Source organism: Podarcis gaigeae (genome assembly GCF_964106915.1).
Source record: "Podarcis gaigeae genome assembly, chromosome: 17".
NCBI classification, from domain to species: Eukaryota; Metazoa; Chordata; class Lepidosauria; order Squamata; family Lacertidae; genus Podarcis; species Podarcis gaigeae.
The window spans coordinates 26,198,088-26,216,825 of NC_139694.1; the positions used below are offsets into that span (position 1 = coordinate 26,198,088).

Sequence of the window (18,738 nt, forward strand, 5' to 3'; positions counted from 1 at the left end):
CAGTAGATTATTAACTCAACAGCTCATAGCCTGGTTACCTATAATGTAGAAGAGGATAGAGAAGGTGGAAATATTTTCTTTAGGATATACCATTGCTATATAGGGCATCAGAAGAGTTTACTGTGACAACATTTATTTTTCAATGTTATCTTCCAATTTGTTTTAAAATCTTTCCAATAGAAGGTGGGCATTTTTTGTTGTTGCTGCTGCTGTTGGTCTTTTAGTCTGGAAGATGGGCCTGCCAATTATTTTTGCACTAGTGCACATAAACAGGGAAAGGCTGTATCTTAGGTGTGAGTTATATATTCCCGTACAAAATAATTGTATATTCTATGAAGACTGATTCTTTTTCTGGAGAAATATACAGCAACACAAGGGAAATCTTGTACTGGCAGCATAACTGAAGTGGCAAGATACAATATTAGAAAAACAGAGCTACTTTCATTACTGTGATGCTGTGTGTCAGAATGTCTCTCCTTAATGAACCTGTTTGCAATAAGACTCAGGGTGCAAAGAGGCTATTTAGAGAGTCTATTGTGTCTATAGTGAGTCCTTCAAATATCTTCCCACCATTAGACATGCCGCATTGACCAATTCTGCCCTGATTGCTGTTCTTTTTAGTATCAAGGGACATTCTTGCCCAGACAGACCGATGGATCAGAAACTGCAGTTCATAAAATGTTTACACTATACACATACCCACACAGTCATGCAAGCAACAAAGTCCCAGATCACACAGCGCATTGAATGTGGCAATGTCATCTGCAGGCTTATGACTTTCCAATATCAACGAAAGGATTTAAGTTAAACTTAGCCGGCGCTGCCTGCCTGTCACTCTTCAACAAAAGCCTTATTCACTCTCCCTCCTCCCTTTCAGAGTTTAGCCAAGATCGAGGCTCACATGGGAACGTTTCAGGCAAATGTTCTCTATGTCACAAGGCTTTAAAAAAAATATCAGCCAAGGCCTTCTCTTAATTGCTGACAGCAGAAAGGGACAATGTGTGTCATGCCATCAAGAAGCAAAAACTTTGCCGTGAATAAACAAAATAAAACATAATGTAAGATTTATTCCAAAAGAATGTGTACTGGGCTTTTCACTGCTGACAGCAGTGAAAGAATAATAGATTTCCATCCACAAAAAACCCACAGATGACTGCATGCTTTCTAATAACTTGGTAGCAAACTTTTCCAAGAGGGAGTGCCGGTCCACTGTCCCTCAGACCTTGTGTGGGGCCGGATTATTTTTTTGGTGGGGGGGATGAATGAATTCCTATGCCCCACAAATAACCCAGAGATGCATTTTAAATAAAAGGACACATTCTACTCATGTAAAAACACTGATTCCCGTACTGTCTGTAGGCCGATTGAGAAGGCGATTGGGCCGGATCTGGCCCCCGGGCCTTAGTTTGCCTACCCATGAACTATCACCTCAATACTTAGCAGAAATCCCAGGACCTCAAGAGAGAAGTAAGTTACAATCACACCCCAGATCCCCATCTGGTTCTCTTGCATCTAAAAGTCATAAAACGGGTGCATTTTTATACCAGAAAACTATTCAGATTTGTGAAAATGAGTAGTACAAACATTTTCTTCCTTTCACTGAACCGTATAGATATTCTGGCAATATGGAATGTATAGAAATGGACTTCAGCTGTGAAGAAATATACACATAACACTACATTATTTGATAGAAGAAATACAAAAGTCTTGGGCAACCTGCTCTTACTAACCTACTTACAGCAAAAGAAATATATAATAATAAAAAAATCCTAGACGTGTCTACCTAGAAGAAAGTTCCATTGAGTTCAATGGAAGTGAAGCATGCAGGGATTACAGCCATTCAAGCATTTACAAATAAAGAAGTCATTGTGGTTGGAAAAGTTTGTGCCATGGGTCAATTCCTATGTAATATTGGGAACGTAAGCTCTGGCTCTCTGAAGCGATTCCATGGGTGTACAAACATGACCAAGTAACACTCAAATGGGTTAACCATGTAACTGTTCTGAAGACACCATATTTCCTCAAAGGTAATGCACACTTTTTTGGCCAAATTACGTCATGAAAATTAGGGTGCACATTAGATATGGTGGCGAATTAGATTTGCGTAAATATGCCAAATCACTTGAAGAGAGAAGAATCAGCTTCATGATCTTTTTTAGTACTTAAGACTGAGCTCGTATTCACAGAATATCCTAATGTATCTCTTATTATCCATTATGTTTAAATGTTGCTTTTTAATGTGGTGCATGCATAGGTATGCAGAGGTGAGGGGGAGGAAACACACAGAAATACACAGGTGCTTGGCTTTTGCCAATTCGTAAAAGCATTGTGCAAGCTAAGATACATTTAGTATGTGCTGTGTGCTCACAGATCACTCCTAAAATGGCATGTGTAAAACTCTCTGGCAAGCGCATGCGCATACAAGTGCAACCTCAAAACCCATGAGTCTGTGCAAATTATTGTTGGAAATTTGCATAGCAAAAGCCTGCCTAGAAAGTCAAGCATGTAAACTCAGGGCAGGCATTAACCAGCTCAATATCCAACAATCCATGCATTCAGCAGTTTCATAATAAAAAGATATGGGACTTATATTATGTATTTTCCTAAGTCAGTAAACACACTATACACACCAGGGGTCAGCAAACCTTTTCAGCAGGGGACCGATCCACTGTCCCACAGACCTTGTGGGGGGCCGGACTATATTTTGGGGAAAAATATGAACAAATTCCTATGCCCCACAAATAACCCAGAGATGCATTTTAAATAAAAGCACGCATTCTACTCATGTAAATACACCAGGCAGGCCTCACAAACAACCCAGAGATGCATTTTAAATAAAAGGACACATTCTACTCATGTAAAAACACGCTGATTCCCGGACCATCTGCAGGCCAGATTTAGAAGGCGATTGGGCCGAATCCAGCCCCCAGGCCTTAGTTTGCCTACCCATGATATACACTATTCCGCCAACCCTCTTGCTCTTACACACACAACTCACCTATCGCAACCAGTCACCTCATTCTTTCCTGGAAGGCTTCTTCAATATAAGTAGCATGTTTCTCCTAATTCCAGTTAGGTTTCCCTTCAAGGCATGAAAGTTACAGCACATCAACTCCTTCCCATGCTGCAAAGATAAACGACAGAAGCTCCAAGCCACGTGGGCAGAGCCCACACTGCCAAAAGCTGCAAGATAGGTTGCTCCCACATGACTGAGACCTGTGGGTGTTGCTCTGAAGCCCAGGACGTCATGCTCATGGTGCTACTTTAAAGCAACAGCACTGCAGCAGCTCCCAAACCATAAAGATAACTTGAACAAATGGCTTCCCAATCCCATAATAAAGGAGGTACTACTGTTTTCTGAGCTATGAGGAATGTTAAAGGATTCAGGTGCAAGGAACAGCATAATAAGCAATCAGTTTACAGTGAAAACTCCTGCGTAACTGTTCTACAGTAAAGGCCAAACTGATAGGAAATAGCTCTGCAGCAAGGTTAGTTAATTGCTCTCAGCCCTTTCCATTTTCTCGTGGAGTAGCGGTCACATCAATACTTCTACGCTATGCCACTAAGGGAAACCTGCCACACTTTCAAGCTCATAAAACAATGTTTCGCCAGGACATGTTTGCAAGCAATGCCACAAATGCATTCTTCTTCTTTTAATCCTGGAAGAATTTCATATTTTGCAAAGTAAAGGGTTGAGTAATCGCCAGAAACTTGGTTCCTTTTCTTTATTGCAAAGCGTATTTGTAATCACTGGAAACGTTTAGGGATCTGTTGTGAATCAGAAGAGTTCCCTTTCAAAATCCCTTCTTCGGCCTCATGCCTTGTGCCCAATCCCTAGTCAGCAGTTCACAAGCAGAGCTGTTGCTGTGAATATGGAGCGTCAACATTCCAAAATGTCAACCATTCCCTCATTTTGAGACATTTCAACAACAAAACAATTTTAAATTCTGTCAAAACAGTTTTGCGGAGTGCTTCATCTAGTCGAAAGCAGCATTTCTGATGGAATAGCAAAGTGAAAAAAAGAATTAAACCTGGCCTAATTATATCCTCATTACTTGTTTCACGAAAAACATGCTTTCATTGGTATTATGACTCAAACCTCAACAGTCCACAGATGTTCTGCCATTTCCAGTTGAACAATAAAAATGAGTGAGGAATCACACTCTTGGCAGGATGGGATTCACAAACCAAGTACTCAGATTTATACAACGAACAAAATCTAATAGGCAGCCCCTGTCTTAAGAAATCACTTTAAAGTTTCCCTAAGGTTCCCAGCATAATTTTGTTTGACCTTTAATTAAAAAGACTACCACAACTAGGCCCTTGGGTCATCACTTAAGACAGGTTTTACTGTACATTTACAAATGCACACTTGCATACTTTGCAAGATAGTATGTAGTACCAACAAAAAAAAAAATCCTGTACATGTATGCACAGCAAAACAAGAACATTGCATTATTGCCATAAACTCCAGTTGGTACAGGCTGATTTACAGGGCAGTGTACATTTCTTGATTAGGCACATGCTAACTTGTACAGCATTTTCACACTCAACAAAATCCTTAATTATTAGGATATTAAGCAGTGAATTGGGCATAGTTTGCATCACACATCCATTTCTAAATTTGCAAAAATAAATAATAATTTATTTAAAAGCCTGAAATCGATAATATTTTGAATAATTGTGCAATAAGATCACAACTGCAGTGTTTGTCTTTTCTTTGTACCACAAATGAATGCTATAACCGCACAATATATTTTGGTAAACGCTGCAAGGCTTGGGGAGGGAAATTGAACTTTTTTTTCTCATTAAAAACCCACCTTCTCCCATGCAAAGTTACTAAATACTGTACATGAAAAATGCATTAATACTAAATACATGCTAAATATTATTCACTGGGGACCCAAAAATGAGTTGCAGAAGGATAGACAAGTGGAACCAGAAAATATCTGCTGTGATTTAAAATGAGCAGGCTTCTGAATCCCTTGCCGCCATTGTTCCCATCCAGAGCAAGGGTATCCTGCACACAGAGATCTATGGGAGGAATGCAGATGACAGACACCTAGAGCATTCTGTTGGAAGAGTGCATAGTGTGAATTGCTAGATGAGGAAGGGTAAAAGTGGAAAGGACTTAGTAATACCAATAAATATATTTGCATGTGCACGTTCTATGAGTTCTACATGAAGGAAGTTAGGAAGAGCAACGCCAGCCAGTGATACGAGTAAGGCATACTGTAATGGCTTAATTACAGTACTAACAAATAAGCCAATATAAGGTTCAATTAAGGGGGGGATGGTTTGTATTCAGTTATGCTATATTTCCTGAACTTGGTTTCAAAATATCAAATTCAGATGTTGCATGTAACCATAATCTTTGGAAGAGTAAATAAAACATTCTGCACACTGCACACCATAAATCTCATACTTAACTTACCATACAAATTGACTCCAAAACAAACATAATTTTCAAACCTCCTCCTTTCCCACAAAGTAGTCGTACAACCAACCCAATCAAGCTCTCAAACTCTGAATTCTTGTACAGCGTGTTTACTCTAGCATCAAACCGAGAATATCAACGTTTCATTTATTAACTTAGAGTCACATACTATCCATTTAATGATATATACTACATACTACATTTTTGTCTACAAGAGAAGCCAGTGTAGATGTTTTAACAACAATGTTACGTGCTGCCAGCCAGATACTCCCATCAGCAGCTTGGCTGCTGCATTCTGCACAGGAAGGACCTTTTGGGAGAGGTCCAAGGACTGCCCCACATAGAGTGCACTACAGTAATCCAGCCTTCAGGTTACCAAACACATGGACTTCCATGAGCTTACTCAAAATCTACACAAGTCATTTAGAGGCTGTTAGGAGTTCACAGAATTATTGTTAAGCAGGCCAATGGTTCTCTGCACATGAAACCAAGTTGTGCAAGTTCCAATTCTCACTTCAGCCACAAATTTGATAGGTAGCCATAAGCAAGACACAGGTTTGGGGCCAAACTAGAAGTGATGTTCAAATGCATTTTTTAAAAATTCAAATGGCATCAACTGGGGGGGGGGGTAATTATTGGGATCACAGCAAGTGCATAGGGAGAATTTGAATGTGTGCATACATCTGTATGTAAATATGTATCTCTACATTTCTAGAAAGATGGACATGTTATTTGGCTGATAAGCACTTGTGCGTGCAGACTTTGTCCATGTGCGTTTCCTTGATATATGAGCCCAATTTCCACCATTTTGTTGGGGTTACCTATTTCACTTATTAGAGTCATCCAACTGCTCAAGCAAGGCTGGTAAGTCAGATATCTGAACCACTACTCCCATTCCTTCCCTACTTGAGCATCACTTCTTTGTAGATGAAATCAACTGCGGTGCGTACACTCTGTGTCCACTTTTTAGTGTGTGTCTGGTTTTTTGGTGAGCAAATAGCCCCAGATCACTTGTGCAGGTAAGCCAAGCTACATGTCCCAGAGATATCCCTGAAATCTTAAACCTGGAAGAATTGTGAGTGGAAGGGAAGTCTGAAAATGTGTGCATGCATTCTACAGGGCTCTGACATCAATGAACCTAGATAGCATAACAAGAGTTGCATTACTTGAATCATTGAGTTGAAGGTCACCATATAACTAGTCAAAACACCTGCTTAGTGTAGGAACTCCAGTGGTAGAGCAACTCCAAGGGATGGCTATGCTGACTGAAGCCCTCCAGCGAGGGACAGCTTGTTACCCTTCTTGTTAATTGGTTCCACTGACAAAATTTATCTTACCGTCAAGGATTTCCTCTCTAAGGTTCCTCCGTAACCAGAACTCAGTGTCAAATGCTGCAGAGCAAAAGGTGACAATCAAGAGGCATCCTGGCAGTGGAACCATGCAAATGTGACATGCCAAAAAATCCAGCATACTCCAGCTGCTTTGTGCTGTTTCAACAATGCAAAATAGCAATAAATCTGGTTTAATCGGCAAGTTAAGTGACATTTATGGATGCTATTCATTGCTGAATTGGCACATGGCAGCTGGTGTCTACGGGTGAGGTTAGTCCTAGAAAAATATTTTGGAAATGGAAAGTGAAGCACTACGTTTGGTACTAGGGGAAAAAATATTTCTAAATTTCAAGAGGGTTGATTTAAAACTAGAATATAGAACTCAGGTATCTTGCATAGCATTATGAGATGCATTACTTCCAAAAGGTCCTGAAATAGGCTTTAAAAGTTCAGCAGTTCTGAACATGAGAAACAACGTACTACGTACTACCAAATCAGACTATTTCCTCAGTTCCATAAGCAGTATTTCTGTTTGAGGTGGTGAAGACGTTAGGGTCGAACTTGTTATTTGGATTGTAAAAAGCACCTTTCTGTCTAGGTCTGTTGTTCTTCAGGTACAGCTTCTTTGCTTTGGCTTTTTCTCTGTCACAGTTTGCATGCTTGTTGTTTACGGCAGAAAGCATCCTGACCTCTGCAGTTCTTTGATTCAATCTATGATTCTCTCTTTTAACATGCACTATGACAGGGCTGGGCTGGTGACACCCTTTTATTCGTGAGAAGCTTTGAAGGTGAAACATCTAGCGTTCCTGAGCCTTCTTCAAAAGCTTCTGTTATATCGTGAAATTGATGATATGCTCTGGGGAGCAGAGAACTAGTTGCACCTGCACTGGAGATGGGGGTTACAGTAAGGCGATTTTTGAGCTAAGGGTTCCTGAAATACTGGTACAATAAGTGTCTAAATGAAGTCTGCCCAGCTACCGAAAAGGAGAGCCATCCTACTGTTTTAGGTATCACAGGCATCAAGAGAAAGAGACGTTTGAGAAGTTTTAACACACCTGAGCTCAAAGCCGCATGCGCACACTCTCTTGCTTTCTCTCTTTCAGACTTTGAGGCATATTTGATAAGTTCCTTGAGTGACCAAAAGAACTGCCAACTTTAATTATGACTTTAGAAACTATTGCAGAAATCTAGTTCCATGCCCCAAATCCAACCCACATAAAATAAGAGAGCTGAGCTTTCTTCCCTTTTCATACTGCAGGAAGGACCACTGTCAAGTCCTGTGAAATGTATAGGTGGCATCCTAAGAGAAATAAAAGAGCAAAAGTGATTTTCAGCAGCTCTAAAAAGGTAGAGGAAGTTGAAATAAGAGGATCCTTTGCAAGTTACCTGTGCCTTCTACACTATTGGGTATCAGCTTTTAGGGTGGGTGATATCTGGTTTTCAACATTGCGATGTATCACCAGCTAAACATCACAACATACCAATACAGTGGTGCCTCGGGTTAAGAACTTAATTCGTTCTGGAGGTCCGTTCTTAACCTGAAACTGTTCTTAACCTGAAGCACCACTTTAGCTAATGGGGCCTCCCGCTGCCAAAGCATGATTTCTGTTCTCATCCTGAAGCAAAGTTCTTAACCCGAGGTACTATTTCTGGGTTAGCGGAGTCTGTAACCTGAAGCGTCTGTAACCTGAAGCATCTGTAACCGGAGGTACCACTGTAGTAAAAAAAAGTTGTTTCCCTGAATTGTATCACTGCATAAAGTAACTCTGTGTGTTCTTGTGTGTGTTTCTTGCCTGTTCTTTGTCAAGAGATTTGTCAGTCCTTGGAGAGGAAGGAATGCCATTACTTTTAACAGCTGTGTGGCAGGGGAACAGCTCAGAGGCTGGAGCTGGTCTCATTCCTCGTCATGCAGTGGCCAACTGAACCCCGTTTCGGACAGAGTGGCATCAGACAAGAGGTTCCCTATCACACAACTCTTAATGAACAAAGGTGGGACTTGACTTAATGTCTAGCCTTGCAGACAAGAGAGGGAAAGTGGAGAGTTATCTCTAGAAATACAGGGGAAATGTGTCCTCCTGTGTAGACGCAATGTGTTTTGGAAAAGGAAGGGGAAAAGGATAACTTAGAACCGAATTGCTCGTAAAAATAAATACCACACCGCACAAGGTCCGCTATCTAAAAGTACATCTTGAGCAGTGTAAATCTAACTTGCTGAAAATTGTTTTGTGGATTCTCCCAACATATATTCACTCTCTTTAGTGAACTTAAAAGTCATTCCAAGTAATGTTCACATGGCAAAGGAAAGATAGTCTCCATGGCCTGCCGTGTAGGCTTACCATCTCATCGGTTTTTCATTAATCGTTTTTCCTGTATGCTACTTTAAGGGGCTATTTGAGCTGGGTTTTCCAGCGTGCTCTGTGTTATGTACATTTGTGTTGCCTGGCGAGTTTTAATAATGTAGCAGGAAGATATTTCTTAACAGACACTTCAAACTACTTCTAGCCAAGTTCTTCCCCCACTATTGAGTACTCTGCCGCTCAACAATATTGGGGGTGGGGGAGCTGTTCAATATGAGCGCTACCAATTACTAACAATAATTTCTCTTTAAAGAAAACAAATAAATTATGGGCATCACAATAGCAGCTAGAGGGTATTAAAACAATTGCAGGCACACTGTGCGGCCAGGTCAAAAGTAATAAAAAGCCATTTAGTTATTATGAAAATGCCAAACCAATTTGACAATTCTGGTGCATATAAACCAGGAGGGGCTAAGCCCCACTCAGGGGCCTTGTCTGGTGTCTGTCTTCTTTGTGCATGTGTTCCTGTGTATGTGCAAGGGAAGGGGTAGTGTGCACCAACTGTTGTTTCTGATGCACCAACTTTTGACCACTCCTACTACTGCCATGGGGACATGCCCTCCAACATTTCTCCAATGAAATAGGGGTGTCCTGAGGAAAAGAGGGACCTTCTGGGATCAAATCTGGGGTAAATAGGGACACTTGAAGAGAATGAGAGGGCTGGCCCTTTGCCCCCTCTGACCATAATCATCAGCACCATAAACATTGGTCCTTGTATGTTTCACCTTCGTTGTTGTTGTTTAGTCGTTTAGACGTGTCTGACTCTTTGTGACACCATGGACCAGAACATGCCAGGCACTCCTGTCTTCCACTGCCTCCCACAGTTTGGTCAGACTCATGCTGGTAGCTTTGAGAACACTGTCCAACCGTCTCGTCCTCTGTCGTCCCCTTCTCCTTGGGCCCTCCATCTTTCCCAACATCAGGGTCTTTTCCAGGGAGTCCTCTCTTCTCATGAGGTGGCCAAAGTATTGGAGCCTTAGCTTCACGATCTGTCCTTCCAGTGAGCACTCAGGGCTGATCTTCTTGCAGTCCATGGGACTCTCAAGAGTCTCCTCCAGCACCATAATTCAAAAGCATCCATTCTTCGGCGATCAGCCTTCTTTATGGTCCAGCTCTCACTTCCACACATCACTACTGGGAAAACCATGGCTTTAACTATACAGACCTTTGTTGGCAAGGTGATGTCTTTGCTTTTTAAGATGCTGTCTAGGTTTGCCATCGCCTTTCTCCCAAGGAGCAGGCATCTTTTAATTTCGTGACTGCTTTCACCATCTGCAGTGATCATGGAGCCCAAGAAGCATAATTTATGCTTCGTAGGAAGCATAAAAAGAGAGTAGGTAGGAATCCGAACAGAGATAAAACATACACCTTTTTACTATGATAGTTCTCCCATTTCCCCCCCAGGAAAAAACCCACAACTCCTTCATAGTAATAATTAGTTAATTAATTAAGTGGTGACAGGTCTAATAGCATCCCACCCAAACAAAAATAGTTTTAAGGCTGTAGTTCAGAACTTACCATAACAAAATCTTCCTTCCATAATTGTTGCACACTTGTAGGGACAATACAGTACCTTTCAAAGAAAGACTGGTGCCCAAGAGGTCAGAGCAGACTTCATGTCCTTTTCCATTCAAATGGATTAGGTCAAACCACCTTGCACTTCACCTTTTAAACTACACCAAAATGCTACCAGGTGTAGAATCACCTTCCCTACACGGCTTTTAGTTTAGACGCACTAGGGGTGGGGGGGGTGGCAGCGCACGGTGCAATTAAGAGTCATAAAACTATGCATGGTGCAGTGAGAGTGGATACAGGAAAGTTTTTCTCCTTTTCTCATCACACCAGGATTCTGGTTCAGCACATGCAAATTCACCGGGGGGAGGAGGACAACTAATATTTAGCAAACAAAGAAACAGATAACAAGAGTCTGATGATTGCAAATGAGAGATTTTACCCCAACAACCTATTCTCTCTAGTGGTGTCGCAGAAGTTTGAAATGCCTTAGCTCAAGATACTAACACTCAAAATGAAGGCAAGAATTAAGGCCACTGAATTAATCTCCAGCTCAGATTTGCATCTCAGGGCTGAAAATAACTCTTCCCCTTCCATTCTCACAACCCACCAGTGTCAGGGAGGAGAAAGAAAGAGGCATCTCCAGGGTCTGGGAGCTCACAAATTTGGGCCAGTAATATACATCAATTAAGTTCTCTCAGTGGATTCCTGCCCCCCCCCCCCGCCCAGAGTTCTATACTTGTCAGTCCCACTCTAAACTGCATCTGCAGACATTTGTCCATTGCTGTACTTTTCCGTCTACACCCCATTCATTTGCAAGCTACTGACAAAGCTTACTATTCATTTTCCACCTTCAGGAAGAGCAAATGTATTTAGCACATTTGCATCCTGTATGTCACCAAAGGGGAAAAGGCAGCGTACATGGGTCTGTCATCCATTTTATCTTAATGGCTACCCAGTCGTATAAATTTGGTTGAGAGATAGTGACTGCATACTGCTCAACAGTCCCAATTTAAGTGGGACTTCTCACTTCTCTGAATGGATCCCAGAATGTCCGGGTTTTTTGTTCCTGTGCTCTAGTGTGAGTCAGCTGGTTTGTGTCAGAACAGAAGCTGCTCGGTTTTTGTTTTTGTTTGGGTCTCATGCTTTTGCGAGAGCTCAGAACCCAAAAACGAGTGTCCTGGTTTTGTTTCCCAGAATGTTGGAGGGTATGTGACTAGCTCAAGGTCATCCTATGAGGTTCATGGCTAATAATTAGTTGGAACCCATATCTGCATCCAGTACCCATTCCATCAACAACACACAATGAATTGGAGTGCGGTATATGAAATGTTATAATCTTAGTCCTTACAATTCCTGAAAAAATTACAAAGAACTAATTCAATCGCATGTTTTTCATGCCAGTGCCTGATAGAATACCGGGTTTAAAATAAAACTGCAAATCAAGAGTTGGTTTTTTTGGGTTTTTTTAATATGTCTGTGTGCACACCCATAACCACATGCTTACAAAGTCACGCAACGCCCCTTAGAAAGCTTTTAAAGGATGCTGAACTGAAGGAAGTTGAATTTTTACTTTTCTGTATTTATCATTAAAGGAAGCAAAAGGTCCCCATTAAAAAAAGAAGAAGCCTGAAACTGTGTTAAACTCATAACATGCCAGAAACGTATAGCCATCTCCAACAGTGCAGAATGCAATATCCATTCAACTTTGCTTGCAAATATTTAATATGCTAAACAAAATGACAGTCTTCTGCATTAGGCAGCTCCTCCCATTATTATAAAAAAAAGCCCCTCCAAAGCCAATAATTCATTTCATAGCCAAACCTACTCAACTCAGCATTGGAGCCTTTAGAGTGCAAATATATTAGCTGCAACTATAGCAAGTGCCTGTCATGTTGAATAGCATGAGAAAGAGAGATAGTAATTATTGCCGAGAAGCCATTAGAGAGCTCCTTAGTAAAACAAGCTGCTGGAGCAAACTAATGGACTAACAGTCCATTGCTATGTCTTTTCCTATTCCATTTAGCTGCATGTCACTCCTATCAAATCATCCGACACTTGCTACGCAGGCAGGCTCAGTACAATTAGTGAGAGCTGTGACTCTCTGTGCTTTTTTTCTTTTCTTTTTTTAAGAAAAAGAAACTGAGGCTACAATGAGCGGGGCCAGGAAGAAATGGGGTTTTTTTTAATAGTTTAGAAAGCACAAAGTCAAACACCCAAGAAAGAAAGGAAAGAAAGAAAGAGGGTGTCTACTAGGCTTTATACCAATTTGCAGTGATTGGGAATTCAAGCTTTTATAGCTTCGAAGAAAAAGCATTTAAGAAGGAAGACGTTTATCCATTCGGTTCTAACAATCAGCAGGAGAACCCTATCACTGGGTTTGCTTTACTCTTCTGCTCTCACCAGTGGTTCCCATTTTAGCTGCCACACGTCCTTGCGAAAGAGAAAACTGTTTTTTATTTAGCAAAATTGGCTGCCAGCATTAATAAAAGAGCGTAATTTACATACGCATTACCAAATGTTGTTTATTAAGTGCGACATTTCAGAAGAAAAGGTGGACAAACAGCAGCTCCTACATAATGATAATATAGCAAGTTTCTGAAACTAATGTGTGTTTGTGTGCACACCACACAGCTGGTTCATAAAGACTATCAATGGATGCTAAGCAATCCTTTTAACTCTGTTAACCTATCAGTTGTTTATATAAACAGTTTGCCTTAAAGCGCCTGATGTTCATACATGAAAAAGAATCAACACTGCTGAAGTTTTAAGGGACAATGATCTCCAAGGATCACCAAGGCATCTAGAAATTTCATATGGCAATGCTCACTATTACATAGATAGACTTTTGGGTCCCTATGTTTGTCTTTGATCCTTGGGATATTATTATTCATTTAAAATCACTGAAATTCCCATGGATGTTTTTGCTGTCTGGACAATCTGTGGATGTTGCTCCAAAAGAGTGCCTATTTCGCCCTACTGCACCATGAACAAACTAATCGGCGACATGCGCACTGTAAGAGGGGGCAGGAGTTAATGAGATTTATTAAAATTCAGGGAAGAAAAAGTGTGATAATCCTACACAATGAGCAACTGCGAAGAGGGAGGTTACGAGTTAACGGTGAGGCACTGTGAATATTTGGAAGACAACCTTCCTATAAATGAGACACTGCTGGTTACGGTAATGGGGAATTTGCAATGAAGGGAAGGACATGCAATTATAATCTGGCTGGGCCCCACTGGACAAAAAGTGATTTACTTGAAAGCTGCCTTTGCACTCGGTAAATGTTCCTGTTATGGGCTGCTCAGCCTGTGACAGCTTTCCAGATGTCAATCAAATTATCATCTATTTACAGTTGATTTGGTAGTGTCATTTGCAATATTCCCTACGTTTCTGATGAAATTGGAAGCACAGAATTTCTTCCAGTTTGCCCTGGCACTCAAGTGGGCAGACTGCTCTTTGCAAATGTCATGTGTCCGCTTATCAGGACTCTAAGGAGAACGAACTTCCATTCGGCTGAGTGAATCGCTACCAGATGCAAATCTCCCAATCGCCAAGGGAAGAGTATGGCAAATTTTAATGTACTTTGAAAAACTCAGTTTACATCAGTGCTCAAGGTGCGGCTTTACCCAGGCTAACAGTTTTTGTATAACAATGAGCCTAAATTAAAGACCAAAAAAAAATGGGAGAAAAAACCCACCACACTGCCAACACTACCCCACAAGGAAATTATTTTAACTCCTTCATGAAACTGCAAAAGAGTGAATCAAAAACTTACCACCGCCTAATCCAATATCCATTTGAAAGTTTAAATTTTGCATGTACATATTTTGATATTTAAAAAAGAAATATTGTTTTTTGGCAGTTTAGTTGTACCTATCTCTTCCAGAAATTTTTAGGAGAAAGAACATGTTCTTGCTAGATGTGCAAGTCTGTTTTGATTTGGACAACTTGGACATAACATAGCTGATAGCTTGAGGAATTCCCCTATTCTTCCTCTTAATGCAAAGTTTAGAAGAAGAAAAAAGTATGGATAATAATGCAGCAGTTTTGTCATACATAAAGACATTAAGATACTCTTGCTTGCTTTGGGCATGCTAAAGTTATAAAAGGGAAATGGATATTGTCCTCATAAGAGTGAGAGGGGCAGCTTTTAATATATTAGCACATGCAATAAAGTGCTGCATTCCTTTCCACCTATCAAAATGATTTCACTGTCCTATGGGATATTTGTATGTGGTTTAAAAGTGGTGTGCATCTATTTGGTCCACAATATTGCTAGATCAATATATTTCTTTTCTTAATAAAATAATCTCAGGACTCCTGAAGTACATTACTGAAGAAGAAAAAACATGGCAGATTACTTTGACTGGAACTCAACTCCATACATTGACCAAAACATTATGCTGAGAACCAGTGTGGTTCAGCAAGCAGAGCAATGACTAAAGTCTTGGATTCAAATTTCCCCCTCATCCATAAAGTCACATTTTCTTCAGCAAGTCGGGGGAGGGGGTTCTTGGCTCTAGTTCCCCATCTATAAGACGAGACAACCATTGTCTCCTCGCATAGTTGTTTGTGACAGAAAGACTGCAGGATGCTTTGCACATTAAAAAGTGCTACACAAAAAGGATATTAACAAGAAACATGATGTGTAGTAAGGACTGTGGAGTAGCAGCTGTTAAAATAAACCCATTTGATATGGAGTTTCATTCCGGTAGTTTCCCACAAAACAAAACTGAACACTGGTGTGCTGCATACTACCCAATATCCTGTACTATGAAGATCTCTAACCCTAAAGCTACAGTAGTGCTTATACATGTAGATTAAGCCTACCCTTGTTCTGGGCTTTATATAACTTTGGATGGGGAAACTTATGGTCAATCAATCAATCAAAACTTTATTAGCAAAGCCAACAGGCCACAGCTATACAAGAATTAAAAATAGAAATAAGGATAAAAGGGGGAAAAGAACAAGCAAAAGGAGGTCCGTCAGATGAACAAGTCTGTCACTCAGATGGTGGCCCTCAATTTCATAGCTCTTTCGATGTACCTCGCGACCTTCTCTGTTATCTGACTATCCGTATCAGATAGGAGGAAATACAGTGTGATGTCTGGTGAACGGCCGGGGTTGGAGAGAATGAGTGGAGTAATAATCTCATTCCTTAGGTCTTTGTAAAGGGGGCAGGATAGGAAGACGTGGGACACTGTTTCCGTGTTACCATCTCCACATGGGCAGAGTCGTTTTTCAAATGGAGTCTTTTGGTAGCGACCTTCGAGTACGGCAGAAGGGAGAACATCCCATCTAGCCAATGTAAAGGCACGTCTGTATTTTGGGATGGTTAATTTAAACAAATATGAAGCTGGAGAGTCAAAATGAGAAGGGGGAAAGTAAGTATACCATGGGCACAGTTTCTTTAAGATAGTCAGGTTGTTTTGCCGTTCAATGTCTTTCAGGCGCTGGCCTATTAGACTCTTTGCTTTAATGAGCCCCATTGATAGTAGGGACTGTGAATGCAGACCGCATGTAAGAAGTTTTTGATGCACAGTTTTGAACCACTTGCTTTTGTGGGGGGAAACTTATGGTCTTCCAGGGTTACTGTTGGACTACAGTCCCCATCATCCTTGACTATTGGTCATGCTGGATAGGGCTGACAGACTCCAGGAGATCTTGACGCATGCAGGTTCTCCATTTGCAATATATCAGCTTGAAAACTTGCTGCCACCTACCACGTTAAATCAACACAAACAATATCTAAATTGGAGCTACAGTTGTGATGGAGACACCACCTCAGCAACTCCTGTCTCTGAGATGGTGTGTCACTAGTCAGAACATAGGGGCATAACAAGAGCCTGCTGGTTCAGGAGAGTGGCCCATCTAGCCAAGTATCCCATTCTCAGGGTGGTCTTACAAGCAGGACCTAAGAGCATTCTTCCATCCTGCAGTTTCCTGCAACTGGTAGTAGAACAGAAGCCTCAGGCTTAGTAGGCATTGCTCATGGTAGGCAAACTTATAGGAATGAAATCATGCCTTCAAACTAAAGATGATCTATATACTGAGAATATTTTTTGATGGAAATTATCACAAGTTAACTCCAGAGGGTTACATTTATCTAGCCTGGAGGTTGCCTTAACTGCAAACGCTATACACAGTTCTTATGTTTGCAAGAAAATGGCAACTTGATAAATTTACTTAACGCCGAGAACAGTTAGTCATGCTCCTAGTTTTTGGAATATCGGTTGTGGTTTAGTTTATTCACAAGTGGTTCTGGTTCTGTATTTTGCTTTATTAGATATTTACAAGATAATTATAAATGTATTTCCAGGGGCAGGATATGCATCAAGTCTTCCGACAATACTTATAAAACGTAGGTAATTTCCTGATGGGATGATCTGAAGTACTTTCTGGTTAACTTGACTAGACTGTTACCACTACCAATTTACTAAACAGAGAGAAAATTCTGCAGATGTTGGGAGCGTTATGCTACTAGGAATTTACATTTTATACATCAATACAACATGGATTTCTCATATGTTTTTATCCTCAGACCTTAAAAATGGTAATAAAAAGCAAGCATTGCAAACCAGAATGGTTTTTCTTTTGCTTGCATCCGTGCAAAATGCATTTCCATATACCAAAAACAGGAGAGTCTGGACATAAATGGAGCAGCCATGTCTTAATGGTTTTAAAAGATAACATCTGTAAAGCAAAATGTTTGAGGCAGGTATATAGAACAAAAGAGAGAGTGTGATCCAGGAAGGAAACGCCCTCAGGATTTCCATGTTATAACTGTAGTGGTTCTCAAGCCATTAAGCTGACTGGATCACCTTGGTCTACTCTGTCTCTCAGCCCATCCTCCCTCACAGGGCTCTTTTGAGAATAAAATTGGAGTGGAGAAGCATATACAGGGTGAGTCCTTTAAAAGAGGACCCGTGGATACAGAGTACACATGTTCCACAGAGCCTCTTTTAAAAGACTCACCCTGTATGTTGCCTTGAACTGCCTGGAAGTAGGGAAGGAAAAAGGAGTAAGTATCAGTAATAACAGCAAGCCCATTTATGAGCAGTCAGTCGTTACCCTTCAACATTATACTGCGGGAACACAGTTTCCAAAACTTGGATCTCCAGCTGTTTCTGAGCTGCAGTTCCAATCATCCCTGACCAGTGGTCCTGCTAGCTAGGGATGATGGGAGTTGTAGTCCAAAAACAGCTGGGGACCCAAATTTCGGAAACCCCGTTATAAATTGTCCAGATACAGTCATACCTTGGATCTCAAACGCCTTGGCTCCCGAACACATCTGCTTCCGAACAATCGAACCCCGGAAGTGTGTGTTCCATTTTTCAAACATTCTTTTGGAAGCCGAACGCCCAACAGGGCTTCCTGCAGCCAATCAGAAGCCACGCTTTGGTTTTTGAACGTTTTGGAAGTCAAACAGACTTCCGGAATGGATTCTGTTCAACTTCCAAGGCATGACTGTATGTTTCTTTATTGGGGGGAAATATCCTGAATCTAACCATGCTTTCATGCTATGTTTGCAAATATTTTACAAAATCCAGAGCTTACCTCTTTGAAATCCTATAGCTTGACTACTGTGGGTCTCTCAGGTTCATGGAAGACCTGGGAGCATGAAAGATGAAGGGAAGTTGTTAGACTGCCAAGTGGACAAGGGCTCGCTCCAAAACTTTGACAGCAGCATTAGCAGTCTTTAAAAGGTTGTGTTGGTGTGGTGGTATGGGCACTAAAAGGACTTTCTCTCTCTTGATGCCATCACAATCTGCACAACACCAAACTTTTGCAGCTGCTCTAGGTGCTATATTCAGGCTGCCTTGAAAGTGCCTTGAAATCTTGTACCCACGGCAAGTAAGTTGCTCCATACCAGGGGTCAGCAAAGTTTTTGTGGCTTAGGCCAGTTCACGGTCCCACAGATGCCGCAGTGGGCCAGAGTGTATGTGCATGCATGCATGCACAAACACTATTTCTGGCCCTCTTTCCAGCATGGAGGAGGCGTGCACAGCTTCCCATTGGCTGCAGGAGCTTCCTGCAGCCAATGGGAAGCCGACCAGCGTAGTGGAAGGCAGTTCCCGCTCTGCTCCACGCCGGTTT

At 41.2% G+C, this 18,738-nt stretch overlaps 1 protein-coding gene across 4 annotated transcripts in view; it reads right to left on the reverse strand.

Annotated features, from left to right (window-relative positions):
• BNC2 (basonuclin zinc finger protein 2) overlaps window positions 1–18,738 on the reverse strand; it is a 415,468-nt gene that overhangs the window by 338,194 nt on the left and 58,536 nt on the right. Inside the window, exon 1 of one of the 4 annotated variants that reach the window (XM_083718499.1) lies at window positions 2,999–3,157. The exons of the other annotated variants lie outside the window; for them this stretch is intronic. The gene's annotated coding sequence lies outside the window, so the exon portion shown is untranslated. Of the gene's footprint in view, window positions 1–2,998; window positions 3,158–18,738 lie in introns of those variants that run through there. 4 annotated transcript variants of the gene reach the window in all.